We start from the raw sequence: 11,302 nt of genomic DNA, 5'->3' as shown, positions 1-11,302 counted from the left end.
ACGGAATGAGGAGGAAGGAAGGAAAAGACTTTGATTGGACGGTTCATTTTGAAACAAGGCCGAGTGGCGGTGAATGACATGGTTTCAAAACCCACTTAGTGGGTGTGGCTTGCCAGGCAAGTCGACCCTGGCCACTGTTGCGGTTGTGTTCAGTCAGGGTCTGTTGTTGTGCTCCCATGATTTGTGCCTCTAAGCTGTTTTCACTTGTATGTTCACTTTTTCAATTTGTTAGCAGTACACGCTTTTCCTGGTTCCCTCTTGCCGTATCATCTTTGTATTGCAGATGAAGCACATTGTGAATCATCCTCCAACAGCAATAACAACTTCCTATTGCTGATGTTTGAGACCGTAATTGCTTATTGCTCAATGTGCATGTGGAGTTCAGAAGAACAAATGCCTCCACACATTCTCTGCATGTACTGCCTACCATCTCACTGGGGTTACTACTCTTTTAGTACCTTTTTTTTTTTTCCTGCTCCATGAATACTGAGTCCTGTTACAGTAGCCCATTCATCACCACTGTGTCCTGATCCCCCAACACCTGACGCAGACCTTGTTGATCCCGGCCAACGTCCGAGCCGGCATACTATATTACTATACTATATTTTTTTTATGTCATTAATTGTATCACTATCCGAGGTATCAGCGTATAGCTTCAAGGGTCTTGCATAAGGACCCAACAGCATGTTACTTTAACCCTGACCAGCATTGGAAGCCAGGTCTCCTGCATTGAAGTCAGCCTTATCCGCTGACTCTCAGGACACTCTTTCTTTCTCTCTCTCTTGAGAGCCTATGATTAATCTGGAAATATTGACACCTTAAAATAAAATAATGCTATTTAATACTAAGACAAAGTTTGACCACAACTTCCTTCCGTAACATTTTTATGGTCCTGATGTTAAATGCAGGATAAAATACAGCCAGAAAGCAGAGGAACACAGCGGAAACACAGAGAAAAACAGAGCAAAGACATTTTGAAAAAAAACACATGCTTGTCCGTTTCTGGAGGTTGCTAAGAAGTGGGAGATAACAGAATAGGTTACCACTATTGGAACAAATAGTGATGAAAATAAATGATGGCAGCAGCGTGAAGTCTCCCTTCTGAGCACTCGCCGTGTGTTGCATTTGTGTTACAGTGGGTTATTATGGTGTCCCTCCATGACTGCGAGTTTGACTGCGCTTTAGCCACGGGTCTAGAGCTAAAAAATCTGCAGTCTGCTATCGATTTACTTAAGAGTCAATCGTACCAGATGTACCCGCTGGCTGGAAAACATCACTGGACACTAAAGAATATGTGTCTGTCGTTATCAGTGCTATTACGTCCTCACATTAAGGGGCAGTTTATAATCATGAGACCACCAGTAACCATAGTCAAAAAAGCCCCAGTGCCTTGGTGCTGTGGATGGTACGCCTGGATGCATATTCCACTGATTCCACATAAACAGAATGAAAAAAAAACGTTCTTGCTAAACATTCCGGTTGCTTGTGACTATAAGTACTGCTTCATGAATGTGGCAGTAAATTGGCCAGGGAGTGTAGATGACACGCATGTTTTTCCAAACTCTGCTATCAATGACTGTTTCAAAAGTTGAACAATCCCTCCTTGTCCAAGACAAATTGTGGACAATGAAGCACCTATTCCAGTTTACATTCCGGGCGACGCCGCTTACCCCTTACTGCCGTATCTAATAGAGGAATTTGCAAATGAAGGGAGGTGAAAGGCAGTATTTTGGACTTCCTATATGCAGAATGTGCATGGTTATACGTAGAATGTGCCTTCGGGAGGCTAAAGCTCGGCTTTTTGACATCAATGCCAAAGAACTGCCCTCGCTCATTTATGCATGTTTCATACTGCATAATTACTGTGATGATTTTACAGACACAATAGATGACATTAGTGTTGCTGAAAGCCTTTAACACACAAAGACAACCAGCCAAACTCTAAACCAGAAGTCAGAGGATGCAGCTTGATCAGTGAAGGAAAGAGGGTCAGAAGCGTTCTCATACAGTAACTTTATCTAGAAGAGACAATGTTGTGGGTGATTGAGACAAAGTTGGTGGAAGAATTAATTTTGCATCAAACTCCTAATATTTTTGTGCATTTTGCATAGTTACTACAATGTTTATCATTGTTTGGAAAAAAAGAAAATCAAACGTTTTTGTCCCTGAGCATGCAAACTTGCAGATAACCATCTATATATGTTCCAAAATGAAAAAGTAAAACTTAATAAAAGAGGCCTTCTGGGTTTACTAATGCAATAAATTTGTTTTTGTGTTTATTTTCTATGCCAACATGGAACATTTTAAAAAATGACCTTGTAATAAAGTCCAGTTTTATAAAAAAATATAAACACCTTGCCTTTTTATGTAGATGTCCAAAGTAACCTGTACTTGAACAACTAACCCATACTGAAACAACTATTGGATTTTGTGATTGTCTGTGAAAAGGGCTGGGAAAGGAAAACCTGTGAGCCCTGTGCTCTCAGAATGTGTACTGGTGTGAGATGCGCCTGGTGCATTGATGGTGTTACATTTGTTGCCCTGAGAGAGGATGAGCGGTTTGTAAATACATAAGAGCCTTTATTTGGGTGGGTTGAATGTGAGAATAATACTGCTACTGTTGTGTCATTTGCAAATGTTTCATTCAAAAACAACAACACTTTTCAGTGAACTTGAGCAGATCACTTTCTGAAGTGATTCGTTCATAACATTGTTGATCCTTTCTTACATTTAGCTCCATATTCTTGGTAGTCAAATAGGTTGCTTAGCTTGACAAGAACACATTTGGGCTAGGCTATAGGCTATTCTTCCAGAGTTGCTCTCCCAAATTTTGCTACCTCATGAATTTGACAAGTTGACGAATGGATCCTGTAAATGGAAGTCATAGAAAATTAAATATCATTTAATAAGTATTAGCTTACCCTGTAGTTAAATTGAATAAGAATAGGTTTTTAAGATCACCTAAACATATTGAATTTTTGAAAGTGATAATCTGATTGAGCATAGTTGACCTTGGATACTCAATAATATTTCCATAATCTTGATTATTTTGGTCCATGTGTAGGAAGTGTGTGCAGAAGATACATGCCAAGCAGAGGTGGGCATTCCGTCCCAGGGATGGAATGTGTTGTCTGCCCGTCTCAGACGGAGGTCCATTTTGCAACTGAAGGACAAGAAAGTTTTACTGATAGGACAAACAGACGGAAGTGTTTTTATTTTGTTCATCCTAATCAGTGTCATGAGCCACTGCCAACTTATCTCTCTGTTTCTGTAAACAAACATGCGGAAGATAGGGGGTTATCATTTCAATCAGAAAGTCTTTATCTCTTTGTGTATGTAGTCCGACAATTCACTACAGTCAAACCGAATATACGTAGTAGTTGCCTGTAAGTTAAGTGGATATGAATAGTTAATCTGACAGCTTTAAATGTTTATTATCATCAATTAGGAAACCTCTGCTATTACCCACTCTCTCACCCTGTGACGGATGATTAAAAATGAAAGCCGGATATTCCCCAGAGATGACGTCTCCTCACCTTTTGAATGCCGCTGAACAAGCTTCAACATGATCTACTGCAGTGTTTCCCAACCTTTTTTCATTCACGGCACACCTTTTCATTGGAAAAAATCTCGAGGCACACCACCAACAAAAATCTGTTAAGTGTTACACCAGCTTCTATATTAAAATCAGTTATATTACAACAAAAGATGTAAAGTTCTATTCCTATATATGTATGGAGAGTCGAATAATTGAATAAAAATAAATACTAAATATTCTTTAAATTGTATTTCTTTTGTGAATGAAAGTGACAGTTTTTGAAAAAAGTTTTTAGACAGTGAAAGGAATAAACTATTGAAAGTGATTGTGATCAAAATCCAAAAGAATCAATATGGCTGTTTGATCTGTGACGTCACTTGGTAGTCCTCCGGGCCGTATTCCAACATGTTTTCCAAGATTCCCTCGTTAAGTGCACCTGCATGAAAAGTTTTGTCATTTTCACGTTCTGCAGGAGCTAAAACTTTTCACGCAGGTGCACTTAACGAGGGAATCACACGGACACTCCATTAGGTACACCACCATTTTCAAGTGTACCTAATAACAGGTCACTTTATTAGGGAAATATCATGGTCAAAGGTCACAAGTGTCAAGCTCTAGTCCTCGGGGCCGCATTCCAACATGTTTTCCAAGATTCCCTCGTTAAGTCCACCTGCGTGAAAAGTTTTGGGTCATTTTCACATTCTGCAGGAGCTAAAACTTTTCACGCAGGTGCACTTAACGAGGGAATCATACAGACTCTCTACCCTATGGACCCCTCGCTTCGGTTACATGGAATATATATGGTTTTATGGAGCAGCTCACAAGAAAATAGTTATAATGGTTATATGGGGAAGCACAGGAACAACTGTGTTACAAATTTTTCTATGATAAAATATATAAGTCACACTGGGATTTGAACCTAGGTCACCAGGGTGAGAGTCCAGAGTACTAACCACTCGCCTATGGAACCCTCACTCACATTGAATGGAATATATATGGTTTTATGGAGTAGCTCACGAGCAAATAGTTATAAGGGTTATATGGGGCAGCACACAAGCAACTGGGTTGCAAATCTTTCTATGATAAAATATTTTTGTCCCACTGGGATTTGAACCTAAGCCACTGGGGTGAGAGTCCAGAGGACCAACCACTACACTATGGAACCCTCACTGGCGTTTCATGGAATATATATATGGTTTTATGGAGTAGCTCACAAGCAAATAGTGATAAAGGTAGCACACGAGCAACTGCGTTGCAAATCTTTCTATGATAAAATATGTTAAGTCTCACTGGGGTTTGAACCCAGGTCACCAGGGTGAGAGTCTAGCGCACTAACCACTACACTAAGGAACCCTGACCTACATTGAATGGAATATATATGGTTTTATGGAGCAGCTCACAAGCAAATAGGTAGTTATATGGGGCAGCACTCGAGCAACTGTGTTGCAAATGTTTCTATGATTAAATATGTTAGGTTTCACTGGGATTTGAACCCAGATCGCTGGGGTGAGAGTCCAGCGCATTAACCACTACACTATGGAACGCTCGCCACATTGCATGGAATATATATGGTTTTATGGACCCTAGCTCTATTTTCTAACCGGAGCTCTAACCCTAACCCTAACTGACCCTAACCCTAACCTTACAAACCCTAATCTTAGAAACCCTAAAAGTAGTTGGAAACTTTCGTTGGAAACCCTAACCCTAGCTTTAAAACCTAGTTCGAAACCCTAACCTTGGTTTAAAACCCTAGTCGGAAACCTTAACCCTAGTTTGAAACCTTAATTAGCGATAGCAAGACTTCTTGGAAACCCTAACCCTAGCTCTAACCCTAGCTCTAACCCTAACCCTAACCCTAGCTTTGAAAGCCTAGTTACAAACCCTAATCTTGGAAACCCTAAAAGTAGTTGGAAACTTTCATTGGAAACCCTAACCCTAGCTTTAAAACCTAGTTCGAAACCCTAACCTTGGTTTAAAACCCTAGTCGGAAACCCTAACCCTAGTTTGAAACCTTAATTAGCGATAGCAAGACTCCTTGGAAACTCTAACCCTAGCTCTAGCTCTAACCCTAACCCTAGCTCCAACCCTAACCCTAACCCTAGCTTTGAAAGCCTAGTTACAAACCTTAATATTGGAAACCCTAAAAGTAGTTGGAAACTTTCGTTGGAAACCCTAACCCTAGCTTTAAAACCTAGTTCGAAACCCTAACCTTGGTTTAAAACCCTAGTCGGAAACCCTAACCCTAGTTTGAAACCTTAATTAGCGATAGCAAGACTCCTTGGAAACCCTAACCGTAGCTCTAGCTCTAACCCTAACCCTAGCTTTGAAAGCCTAGTTACAAACCCTAATCTTAGAAACCCTAAAAGTAGTTGGAAACTTTCGTTGGAAACCCTAACCCTAGCTTTAAAACCTAGGTCGAAACCCTAACCTTGGTTTAAAACCCTAGTCGGAAACCCTAACCCTAGTTTGAAACCTTAATTAGCGATAGCAAGACTCTTTGGAAACCCTAACCCTATCTCTAGCTCTAACTCTAACCCTAGCTCTAACCCTAACCCTAACCCTAGCTTTGAAAGCCTAGTTACAAACCCTAATCTTAGAAACCCTAAAAGTAGTTGGAAACTTTCGTTGGAAACCCTAATCCTAGCTTTAAAACCTAGGTCGAAACCCTAACCTTGGTTTAAAACCCTAGTCGGAAACCCTAACCCTAGTTTGAAACCTTAATTAGCGATAGCAAGACTCTTTGGAAACCCTAACCATATCTCTAGCTCTAACCCTAACCCTAGCTCTAACCCTAACCCTAACCCTAGCTTTGAAAGCCTAGTTACAAACCCTAATCTTAGAAACGCTAAAAGTAGTTGGAAACTTTCGTTGGAAACCCTAACCCTAGCTTTAAAACCTAGTTCGAAACCCTAACCTTGGTTTAAAACCCTAGTCGGAAACCCTAACCCTAGTTTGAAACCTTAATTAGCGATAGCAAGACTCCTTGGAAACCCTAACCCTAGCTCTAGCTCTAACCCTAACCCTAGCTCTAACCCTAACCCTAACCCTAGTTTTGCAAGCCTAGTTACAAACCCTAATCTTAGGAACCCTAAAAGTAGTTGGAAACTTGCGTTGGAAACCCTAACCCTAGCTTTAAAACCTAGTTCGAAACCCTAACCTTGGTTTAAAACCCTAGGAGGTAACCCTAACCCTAGTTTGAAACGTCAATTAGCAATAGCAAGACTCCTTGGAAACCCTAACCCTAGCTCTAGCTCTAACCCTAACCCTAGCTCTAACCCTAACCCTAACCCTAGCTTTGAAAGCCTAGTTACAAACCCTAATCTTAGAAACCCTAAAAGTAGTTGGAAACTTTCGTTGGAAACCCTAACCTTAACTTTAAAACCTAGTTCGAAACCCTAACCTTGGTTTAAAACCCTAGTCGGAAACCCTAACCCTAGTTTGAAACCTTAATTAGCGATAGCAAGACTTCTTGGAAACCCTAACCCTAGCTCTAGCCCTAACCCTAGCTCTAACCCTAGCTCTAACCCTAACCCTAGCTTTGAAAGCCTAGTTACAAACCCTAATCTTGAAAACCCTAAAATTAGTTGGAAACTTTCGTTGGAAACCCTAACCCTAGCTTTAAAACCTAGTTCGAAACCCTAACCTTGGTTTAAAACCCTAGTCGGAAACCCTAACCCTAGTTTGAAACCTTAATTAGCGATAGCAAGACTCCTTGGAAACCCTAACCCTAGCTCTAGCTCTAACCCTAACCCTAGCTCTAACCCTAACCCTAACCCTAATCCTAACCCTAGCTTTGCAAGCCTAGTTACAAACCCTAATCTTAGAAACCCTAAAAGTAGTTGGAAACTTGCGTTGGAAACCCTAACCCTAGCTTTAAAACCTAGTTCGAAACCCTAACCTTGGTTTAAAACCCTAGTCGGAAACCCTAACCCTAGTTTAAAACCTTAATTAGCGATAGCAAGACTCCTTGGAAACCCTAACCCTAGCTCTAACCCTAACCCTAGCTCTAACCCTAGCTCTAACCCTAACCCTAGCTTTGCAAGCCTAGTTACAAACCCTGATTTTAGAAACCCTAAAAGTAGTTGGAAACGTTCGTTGGAAACCCTAACCCTAGCTTTAAAACCTAGTTCGAAACCCTAACCTTGGTTTAAAACCCTAGTCGGAAACCCTAACCCTAGTTTGAAACCTTAATTAGCGATAGCAAGACTCCTTGGAAACCCTAGCTCTAACCCTAACCCTAGCTCTAACCCTAGCTCTAACCCTAACCCTAGCTCTAACCCAAACCCTAACTCTAGCTTTGAAAGCCTAGTTACAAACCCTAATCTTAGAAACCCTAAAAGTAGTTGGAAACTTTCGTTGGAAACCCTAACCCTACCTTTAAAACCTAGTTCGAAACCCTAACCTTGGTTTAAAACCCTACTCGGAAACCCTAACCCTAGTTTGAAACCTTAATTAGCGATAGCAAGACTCCTTGGAAACCCTAACCCTAGCTCTAGCTCTAACCCTAACGCTAACTCTAACCCTAACCCTAACCCTAACCCTAGCTCTAACCCTAACCCTAGCTCTAACCCTAACCCTAGCTTTACAAGCCTAGTTACAAACCCTAATCTTAGAAACCCTAAAAGTAGTTGGAAGCTTTCATTGGAAACCCTAACCCTAGCTTTAAAACCTAGTTCGAAACCCTAACCTTGGTTTAAAACCCTAGTCGGAAACCCTAACCCTAGTTTGAAACCTTAATTAGCGATAGCAAGACTCCTTGGAAACCCTAACCCTAGCTCTAGCTCTAACCCTAACCCTAGCTCTAACCCTAACCCTAGCTCTAACCCTAGCTCTAACCCTAACCCTAGCTTTGCAAGCCTAGTTACAAACCCTAATCTTAGAAACCCTAAAAGTAGTTGGAAACTTTCGTTGGAAACCCTAACCCTAGCTTTAAAACCTAGTTCGAAACCCTAACCTTGGTTTAAAACCCTAGTCGGAAACCCTAACCCTAGTTTGAAACCTTAATTAGCAATAGCAAGACTCCTTGGAAACCCTTAACCCCAGCTCTAGCTCTAGCTCTAACCCTAACCCGAGCTCTAACCCTAACCCTAGCGCTAACCCTAACCCTAGCTTTGAAAGCCTAGTGAGGGCTTTCTCCGGGCACTCCAGTTTCCTCCCACATCCTAAAAACATGCTTGGTAGGCCGATTGAGAACTCAAAATTGTCCCTAGGTGTGAATGTGAGTGCAAGTGGTTGTTTGTCTCTGTTTGCCCTGAGATTGGCTGGCAACCGGTCCAGGGTGTACCCCGCCTACTGCCCGATGACTGCTGGGATAGGCTCCAGCACGCCCGCGACCCTTGTGGCGACAAGCAGTATAGAAAATGGATGAATAATTAATTAATTTGTCAGTGATGGTGGAAATCTGCTGCCAGCAGTATAACCACTAAGGGCACCAAGTTTTTTTTTCTTTATAGTTTAAGAAGGTTTAAACTAACGAAAAGTGGTCTCAATAAAATCACTAATCATTAGGGTTACAAATTACCCCCCCCACCAACCAATGTGGCTTGTCACTCTCTAAAGTTACCAGTCATTCAGAATTTACACCATTTGATTCTTTTTAACAACTTTTATCTACCTTGCTCACACTATGTTTACTCCATACTTGCGTTAGCATTACGGCACAGTATTCATTGGAAATTGAGAACCCTGCTCAACAGATTCACGTCACTGCACAAAGATTGAACTTGAGAAAATTGTATCAGTTTTTCTCCTGCATCTTCTTGGAATACTCTACAACCGTCACACAAACTCAACACAATTGGTGCCATGAACAGTTTTAAGAATGTGACTAAAAACAACAGGCTTTTGAATGTACTGTAACTCTTTTCGATAATATGTATTTCTTCTTTTGTTGTTTGTTTCTATGTCCTCTCTCTCTCCTCTCAGAATGAAATGATCAAATGCCTTGATTGTTTCCAAATCACACTCAGTTACAATTCACCATTCCAAAAGTCTTTACCTGCAGTCTGTCATTGTGGTCATCTGCAGACTGTGCTTGAGGCCTTGGTAACTGTCTTGTGATGCATGGAAGTTGGTGACGAGCCAGAATGGAACATGACACTCCCTAACGTCAACTGAGTGTCGTCTAGCAGCTGTAAAACACCTCCAACCACATGACGATTTAGCACAAGGCTTTGTTTGTATCACGTCCCTCTCAAAACAGTGACGAGAGGACTTTTGCCATGTAAAAAATGTTGTGAAGTAATCTTCCGAAACACTTCTTATTCATAGTATTTGGGGTACACATTGAGACTGTAATTTGTCATTGTCTAACACTCTTTGGTTGTATGTCAACAATGAGCCAGTCTTTGATCCCACAAATGTTCTTTTGGAAAGGACACACTTCTGTATCTTGCAGAAAGTCTTTCCAGATGACTTTGGGGCAGCGTATAACTTGGACTGACCACTGATTATGGAAGCTGAGCAAGAATACAAACACAACTTGAGAAAGGCTGATTTATTTATGACTGTGTTAAAGTAACATTCACAAGTTGAATATTTTTCGGGGGGGAAAAAAAATAGAAAATTTCCATGATTTAATCATGAGAGTTAAGATGAAAGGAGTTTTAATCAAGAGCTCAAATTTTTAAAATGTAGCTTGGGTATTGGCTCTTATCTTGATTTATGTTGCAACTACCTTGTTGTTGTAACTTTTTTAATAGTATTTTACATCATTACTTCTATTGAAATGAATGATGAGTGCTGTAAAAATAATAAATCAAAAGCGATGATGACTATTTTACTGAATTCAAATCTATTTTAAGCTTGACAGCTTTTGATGGCGTTGCAGTAGTAAAAGTGAGGTCATCATAATATTGTGCTTTGGTCTTGGGTTGCAACAGGTTGCCAGTGAAATGTTTATTCAAGGTGTACTCTGCATATTTAAATGCAAAGCAAGCACATCTGGTGGATTTATGTTGATAGGCAGATTGACATTAAAAACAAAAAAAACAACTAAATATTGTAACTCTTTTTCCTGAGGGATTTGGGTTCACACGTTTCTACTGAAATTGTGAGACCAACAACAGCTAAGGAATAAAACAACACATGCCTTACTCTTATGATTATGCTAATCTCAATTCTGGGGTTTCAAGCAGTTAGGCAATCTCAATTTGCTTCCTCATCTGATATGTGCTGAAAATCTACACTACCCGCTGCCTCAGCAGGGCTAAGGCCATCTCAGCGGACAGCTCCCACCCTGGCTCCGCCCTGTTTGACCTGTTGCCCTCTGGAAGACGCTACAGGCAAATGAAGACCAGGACAAACAGACTCAGAAACAGTTTCTTTCCCCAAGCCATAGCCGCCCTCAACTCCAGCCGACACTGATGACACTTTCCTCCTGCACTATTGCTGCACTTTGTCCGCACTACTGTTTCTGATTATTTCATCTACTTTTCTACTAGTCGATTACTTGACTATGCACTGGATGGAGGTCTCCAATTTCATTGTACTATGTAGAATGACAATAAAGGTTTTCTGATTTCTGATTCTGATCTGAAAATGTTATCTCCTAGCTGCAGAAAAAAAAAAAATTCAAAGTGAACTCTCGGCAGATTTAAAAAAACATATACACACACAAACACACACGCATACACACACGCACACACACGCGCACACGCACGCGCACACACACGAGAACTCCCAGTGGACAGGTTTGGATGACTAATCAATGCTTCCTTAAAAAAAACAAAAAAAAACAAGATTATTCTTTTCTTTTTGTGCACT

This window comes from Syngnathus scovelli, chromosome 1 (assembly GCF_024217435.2).
Source record: "Syngnathus scovelli strain Florida chromosome 1, RoL_Ssco_1.2, whole genome shotgun sequence".
Taxonomy (NCBI): Eukaryota; Metazoa; Chordata; class Actinopteri; order Syngnathiformes; family Syngnathidae; genus Syngnathus; species Syngnathus scovelli.
The sequence above is the reverse complement of the archived record's forward strand: the minus strand, read 5'-3'. Positions refer to the sequence as shown.